Source organism: Orcinus orca, chromosome 2, assembly GCF_937001465.1.
Source record: "Orcinus orca chromosome 2, mOrcOrc1.1, whole genome shotgun sequence".
In the NCBI taxonomy this organism is placed as follows: domain Eukaryota; kingdom Metazoa; phylum Chordata; class Mammalia; order Artiodactyla; family Delphinidae; genus Orcinus; species Orcinus orca.
Window position 1 is genome coordinate 132,855,217 of NC_064560.1, and position 8,503 is coordinate 132,863,719.

Below are 8,503 nucleotides of genomic sequence, written 5' to 3' on the forward strand. Positions count from 1 at the left end.
ACTCATACTAACGATCACCATTTTTCCTGTAATCAAGTTCATACTTCTTTTCATATTCTTTCACTGGATTGCTTTTCTCTGTTTATTGTTGTTGCTAAACAAGGTGAGAGTTTAGGCGACATTTTTCAATGATGATTTCTTTTGCAATAACAAAATCTTAAATGCAGTCTCTCTTTTCCTCCTGCTATGTGCCATCAAGTTCATCTTTGTATGAGAGGCACAAACTAAAATGAGTAAATTGCCCTTAGTAGGTAGTACTCTTTTTCAGACACTAGGAAGTAAATTGTCAAAGAGTTACACAGGGTTTTAGCTGCGTGGTTCCCATTGACGTTAATGGGAGTTGCAAAGAAAACACCCCACGCAAAGCTTAGAAAAGTAGGGGTTAGTTTTCTTTATGGTCTCCACTGTATTTTGTACCCTCCAGCCTCGAACATTCTCTCTTCACATGCCTCTCTGTTCTCCCTTTTCTTTGTACCTTACCCCTAAAAGGATATAAATCTTGGGCCTTTTCATTTAACCATGGGCAAACGCAGCTAGTCAACATACTCCACCCCTAACACCATTTCCAAGTCTCACAATTAAACATCTCTTTCTTCAACCTCCACAACCACAAACCATCCTTTACTATCCAGTTTATGTGGATAGCTAGAGGAAATACATGTTTAAGGAATATTGCTATAATATTAGCTGGATAGTTTTGAAACTTGTACTGTATTTCAAATGATATCAAAATTGCCTAAATAATATTCTCTCCTACTTCTTAAAAATGACTGTTAGTGTTATCACTTTCACTATTATATAACTTTTAGTAGTTTTAGAATTTCCTGGTTCCCATAGAGCACAAATGTACAAGCCACTGCGAAATTCACCAGGCATTGCAAGGCAGTTATCATAGCCACTTAAGCAGCAGTTAAGTGTTTCACAGGACAACTAGTGAACAACATAATAGATACCATGATGTTAGATCCTGGCAGAATGGGTACAAGTTTCCATCATGTCTAGGGAATGAAGGACACCCTTGTCTGTGTAATGGAGACAGCAATACCACAATTGCCTGATGTCACTCTTATATAATACATCACAACACATACACACACACACACACCCTATGAGACTGTTCTAATTCTCTAGTAAGTTTTGATTGTGGAGAGAGCCAAACTAGGCTAGCTTTGAGCTAGATTTTTATGAGTGTTTGGTTCTGTATAGAATGCACAAAAGGCCCAATCTTCGTGCCTACCACTTTTTTTCATTACTGTGGCATTAATTACAAAGCAAGATGCCAAGTAATTGGCAAGGGGAACACTACTTGCTTATTTATCAGATACCTTTATCCTATGCCCCTGGCTTCTCTCCTTTACTGCACTTTTATAATAGATTACCAGGGTAGCAATGTAAAGAGTAAAGGGTCTTTCCTTTGCACATTTATAACCCAACTTACCTTGAATTCTTTGTCCTATTTCAAATCATACCAGCAAGAAAGGATTTGCACTCAGCGACATATTAATCAACACGCCATATACAAACACATAAAGGCTAAAAGCAAAGAGTATGTTCTGCTAAAAGCAAATGGTTTACTACCAAAAATCTTGCCAGTTCATTCTTGCACCTATGGACTCATTATTTCTATGAAACACTGTGGGAGTATGCCATAAAATACCAGACCAATCAAGCAAACATCCTGAAATCTTCTCACTACACAGGGTACCTCAAAAACATACCAGAACATACTTTTCCCAATTTGTTGTCTTAATTGCCCCCAGTTATTATCAATTACTACTGTTCTATCTCTATGTTGATCATGACAAAAGATATGTTTTTCATAAAATAACACATTAGGACATAATAACGAGAACCTTGGTTCCCATCTTCCCTGTTGCCGAATAGCACGTCTCGTGCTGTACAGGCACAGTTGGCTGTCCAAGGACCCTGATGCCAAATTGCGGAGGATATTCTTGTCGCAGTGACAAATTGCTTGCTGGTGGGCTGTGCAGAGTGTTGTTCTGGCAGCATCAGAGTTGTCTACGTGTCTGTCACTTGGTTAGGCTGCTTCAATGCTAGGTGATTTCACCCCCACCGACACCCCCTTTCCACTTCCCTCAATGCATTTTTCAGACTTACCTTTGCTTCCCAGTGAATGGGGGCTTTAACATTTACTTGACAATGAGCCTATGGAAATGCCTCCGGAGCTCTCCGTACAGGTATCTGAGGGTGAGAGAAGGATTTTTTTTTTTCACAGTGCCATACTTGTTTTCCATACAAACCTACAGGCTGCCATTACAGCCACCCACATCCCGGTTGGCAACGCACTTAGGCAGCGAGAGCCTTAATGAATCCAGACAAAACTGCACAGCATTCCTGACACACAGGAAAATCATGCATTTTAATGGTATTGCAGGGTAATTTATTTCTTTAGTCTATGAAATGTTGACGGTCAATGTTATTTGATAACATTTCAGCAAAGAGATCATTCTGCTTTTGATCTGATGCTTATTTTTAAAAATCTTTTTAGATTTCTTTTATAAGTTTCTAATATTAAGTCTATTTCTTCAGTGAGGATCTGCTTTAAAAAAAAAGGCAGCAATGTAAACGAGTAGACAATATTCGGTAAACAAATTAGCTTGTAAACATACTGCAGGAAATCCCAACAGTGTCTGTTGACTACCTATGAAGGTATATAATTTAATGCCTCCAGATAATGTGTGGGTAAAGTCTAACCAGCTGACATTTTGAGATAAATAATAAATAATACTCCTATTTCATTACTGAGTTTATAATTAACTATAAACGTAAAGGTATCTTAAAAACTATAACTACTGGAGATACAGTACTTAAGATTGTTTTGTGAAACTGAAAAGGATAATGTGATGAATACAAAAGATGTAGGAGGCCTTTTTTTATTCTATGGAATGACAGTAGATTTTTTTTTTCCATGAAACATATTCTGCAGCACTGGTGTATTATTTAAGACTCAAGGATGTATAAAAGAAGCTAATGGGTTTTTCACAAAGGATAATATACAATGGAATAATTCTAAAAGGAAATGATCAGGCTTTTAATCTTGTGGGGGAAAAAATGTTTGTTTTTGCTCCTCTCATATATGAATGTATGTTAGTTTTATTGTTAAACTATAGCCTTGAATTTAGTGGACTGTAACATTCTTCTAAATATGTTAATGTAAAGATATTAGATCAGATTTGTTTTCAAAGAAATAGATGGATGGATGGATAGATGGATATTCACTTACACTAATTAGAAGTAGTAATAATAAAGCTGTAAGTAGCAGAACTTGGAGAAAGACTAAAAGATATTTTAACTGTTTCTACTCTCAAGACACAAAGGTAAAGATTTCAGCCCAAAGTGAGGTTTAGTTTGTTTCCTGAGTGCTGCTAGGACTTAAGTCAGCCCTCTGGACTACATGGGTATTTCCAAACTAAACTTATCAAATTATCTTTCCCAGACACTTTTGTGTTTTGTTTTATTCTCCAAAACCTGGCAGCACAAATGTTCTAGCTTTCATCACTTAGGAGCATCCTGTGTGAGGCTATTGATCCTAAAATGGCAAGGGTTTTTCTAAGAAGGCTGCTTGTTGGTTCTGCACTGTTGTCACTGAAGTGGTTAAAGCTTTGTTTGTTTGTTTTGTTCTGAATGGCTCTTAATGGATTAAGCTTTAAGCTTTCACCAAAGCAGTAACTGATTGTAAAAGTAGCAAGAAATAAACTAACCACAGGGTGCGTGCGTGTGTATGTGTATGTGCTGCCAGAGCAGAGCAGATTATGATCTTTAAATTCTAAAACTGAGCTAGTGTAAATATACGTGAAATATTTCTCACTATATATCTTTAATAAATCTATCCACTGTAAATTGCCATAAATTATGTTAACCGATACCTACAATAGCTTAACTCTATTTAATCAAGAATAATTGAATTAAACTATATAATGACCCACAGCTATTGAGATGGATAATATTAATTACAGTTGCAGGATCACATTTCACTATGAAATTAACATGCCATTGTGTTTTGATCCTAGAACTGCTTTTCATAATTTTACCAATAATATTCAAAATGGTGATTCCAAGTTACATAAACCTTTAAAACTACCACTGGGACTTTAAATATTACATGCACTTGTCTTCATAATATTATGCTGTGGTTCTGGACTCATATAATTAGGTTTCGGTTTGAGTGTGATATTAAGTAGAGGATTAATAACCTGACAAGTAAAGAACCACCCATGTTTGGAGAAACAGATAGAAATGCATGAACTTCTAAGACTATTTTCTACAGTGCCAGCTCCTCTCTAAGAGAAGGTCCTTATGCAAGGTCTCATTACCAATGCAGGGTGATTCCAGGTGCTGAATACTCAACTCAAAAAAATGACATTACATTGTACAACTCTATTAACAGATGCAACGAACAAAACACTACAGACTGTGTTCAAGTCATCCTACAGCTCTCCAGGAATGGCATACAGGGCTTCTCTTGAGCACCCCCTAGCCACTAGTAATAGAAAATTGATTCCCTCTGGCGGAGCTCTTGGATTTGCTGAAGAATTGATACTTTTTCCCAATAGGCAAATCATGAAAGTCCAGAAGAAATGGACTAAAATAAAATGGCCTCTACCTCAACTTCAAAAAACCCAAGATTCATTGGTCAAAGTCTACAGATAGTCCTTCGGCAAATCTTCAACACGACTGTTCCAGAGAATTATAATACCGCATCTGGGCCTATCTGAATGTCATACTTGGAATACTGCATTTTGGAAGTATACCATATTAGAATTAGGATACTTTGAACATGGAATTAAAAGCCCTCAATTATACTTCTGGATTCTCTTGGACATGGATATTGTATTTCATACTTGTCCACGCAAGTGCAGATGAACTGTTTGTTTTACTTCTTAGAATATAAGCTCAATTCACTAAATCTCATATATTTATGAGGTCCTTTAACAGAAAAAAAAATCCTTCTCTTTCTCACAGATATCGTGCACAAAAGATCTGAAACCTTCAAGGAAGTTTCTAATTTGTCTCCCACTTGTAATAAATGCAATCAATTGAACTGAAAGGGGGACTATATTAAAGGAAACGCATAGGCTTCAAAGTGAGAGTGCATTTATCGTATGGAGAGAATGATCGATTCTGCTATAATGCCCTCGCATGCAGTCTTTGTAATTTTCAAAATTCCATTCTGATGACAGAACTGACTGCCACTATAACTCCAGAGCCTAGCATTAAGAGAAGGGATTTCAATGAGTGCAAAAGAAAGAAGGCAATTTTTCCCCTTGGCATGTAATATTCTAAAATTAAGGTGGGGAAAGTGTTACAAAACCTAGATGAATACTCTTAGTGACCGACTAATTTGCTAATTGTGTGACACCCAAAAAGCCAAATGTAGTTAATATTTATGTAAGAAAAGATGATACCTTTATAAAAAGCAAGGCCACTGTGTCATAATCCTTTCCTGAGGCATTGTACCAAAATAATAAGGGCAGGGGGTTATAAAGGAGAAGAGTATTCACCCTCTTTCTTTCCTTTTTAAAATTTGGTATGCCTCTAATTGACCTAATGCACATTTTTCATAACGCCTTGTAAAAAGCAAAACAAACAAGCTGTGTATACAGAGGCTCCAGGGGCCCTTTTGGTTGTGCCTATTTTTCTTACCTAATTTTCCAATATTCCCTCATTTCACTTTGACCATTACTGTTTCATCTTCCCTACTTATACCACCCTGGTCCACATTCTCTTGCATGAACCCTCAAGTCTCCTAGTCTTCTCTTGTCACTCCTTTGCCATAAAGAGAGAACGAGAGGCACTGGGGCATGACATGGCCCATGACACACCCCTAATCTTCTTCCCCCTGTTTACACCACCACCTGCAAATGAGGAGGAAACTTTCCAGAGTTTGAATGAAAGCCTTTGGCCTCTGCTATAGACAGGGATGCACAATACGGAAACAGTGTTTGTTAACCAGGCTGAACCATTAAAAAGATCACACACGACAGGGTAGCTTTAGAAACTCTGAGGAATTTAGGCCATACCAAGTTAACTAAATGGGAAGGCAATAAATCAGGTGAACTTTCCTGACCACCTGCCCCCGCCAACATCCAAAAGCCCAACATTATATAGGATCTTTAAGAACTGGGCCATGAAGACTTTTTTTTTTTTTTAGTTTCATGAGGATGAAAGAGTACTTGGCACATTCGCAATACTCCATCTGAGAGCAGAAACATGTTTGCATTTTGGAAAGAAAGCACAAAAACATCCAGGATTGATTGTTGATAAATTGATTTCAATAGTGTTTGGGTTTTAAATATTACATTAGAAAGATGAAGCACAATTTTGATGTATTAAAAAAAATGATTCCCCAGGTTTTCATTGCATTCTTACTCCAGATAGAAAGAGGAACACAATTGGAAACATGGAAGAATTAGGTTAAACACAAAGTATGTTCCAAATCTAATATACTGAGGGTTCCTCTTTACACAGTATAGCTCTTACAGAAGAGCTTGGGTAAAGGTGAAAGGTTTATAAAATGTATCTGATTCAGGGATCATAAAAATAAGGTGCACGTGTAAGTAAGTAGCTTTAAAAAATACCCTTTGCAATAAGAACCTTCCTTTCACTAATGGAAACTATGAAATACTGTGGGGAAGGAATTTCAAATGAGATATTTATTTGTGTGTTTACTGCAGGCTTTGCCTTCTCATTTTATCCTCAACATTTTGAATAAAAATGCTTACCTCCCTCCCTGGGGTTCTAAGGGCTTGCCCCTTTATATCTATGTATATTTAGAATATTTGAAGTACTAGAAATATATTAGCATTTCCAAATATCTCAGCAGTAAGACTACTTCTTTGTATTTGTCAGTGTATGTGTGTGGATATACCACTTACTTAATGATTACAGTCTACCATTATGTTTAATCAAGAGTACATTTTTCATATATTAACTTTAATAGAAGGTACCTTTTTATTATAATAATCCAGGATAGATAGGTAGACAAAAGAGAGATCATCTAAATGGATATAAATCTAAACATAGATACAGATACAGTGATTGAAATTTAGTAGAAGTCAAGGGCATCAATTTTGGCATGAAATTATTTTCTGCCCTTACGTGAATGTTTCCAGGCCTTATTTCCCTTTAGATAAACTTCATGTAATGATTGTCATCTATTTTTTTAAGTAATTATGAACCATAGATATCATGGTTCTTCATGGTTGAAAAGGGACTTAAAACACCAACTTTCAGCATAAATGGATGGCCAAAATTTCCTCAAGAAGCAGGAAATTGTCAAGAGATAGGAAATAAACATGCAATGGCAGTCCAGACCCTGGGTTCTGAATTCCTTCAGAAGACATTTTCAATCTCACTTGTATCTCTTTAGAGTACTTCCCTATTTCTGCCCTAGTTCCAGTGGTACCAGAGCATTGCTCAGCACCATAGACGCTCAGCAATATGGGTGCTGACTGACTCCCTGTTCTTAAAGGGGAAATCATTTTTAGCCTAGATTATTATTTTTTCCTTGAAGAGCCACAATCTCTAACTGTCATTTTGGGAGACTCCAATTCATTCTGAAGTATAACATACACACACATACGCAAATCATTTAAGCTCTAACTTCAAAAATAAATGCTGAGCCATCTCTCAATACCGCCCACCTACCCTACCCCATATACACTGCCCTCCTACTTTTTTCCAGAAGGACTGTGAGTGATGGAAAGAATAAGGAAAACATATTTTGAAATCAAACAAAAAAATGTATTACGGCCCCTTAAAATAAATCACTGTCATAGATGGCAATGAGACTAATGCAAATGAATGATGGCCGTGGTCAGAGGATTTCTTTCTGCTAGATAGTTTCGCACACACAAAACATCAACTGGAGTTGGAGCGTGGAGAGATTAGCAGAGCACCATATTTGAAGCATCTACTGTGTGTCAGGCCCCAGACATAAATTAATCAGGATAGAAAGTTGTACAAAGTCTGAGAGAAGTAGATTTTTTTGGTCTACATGTTCTATATAAGTTGCTTTAATCCATTTAAAGTTAAGACATCTCCAATAATACGATGTTAGGCATTTTGTCTATTTGACTTTGATAATGTACTTAGAAAAGAATGCCTGGCACATAAGAGAAACTTAAATATTTGTTGAATGAGTGAATGGTTATACGTACTTTTCAAAGGCGAAATAAATCCTCTGCCACTTCTAATGTATTTGGAAAGACATCAATAAATGGCTATTGTAAGGAAGATTGCAGATGCTAGTTAAGATAATCTGTGTTCTAGTTTATTTATTCTGCTATACAATTTTTGTTCAGAACCCTTGGGGGAAAACTTTTGTGATGACTTCCAGGCTGGCAGTCAGTGACTCCAGACAAAATCTCAAACCAAGCCCACGTCCTCTCTTCGTGTCCCTGCCACTTAACCATCCAGTTGTTAACACATTTAAAATCTGACAGGTTATTTTACTTCCAAAATGATACTAAGAGTCACACAT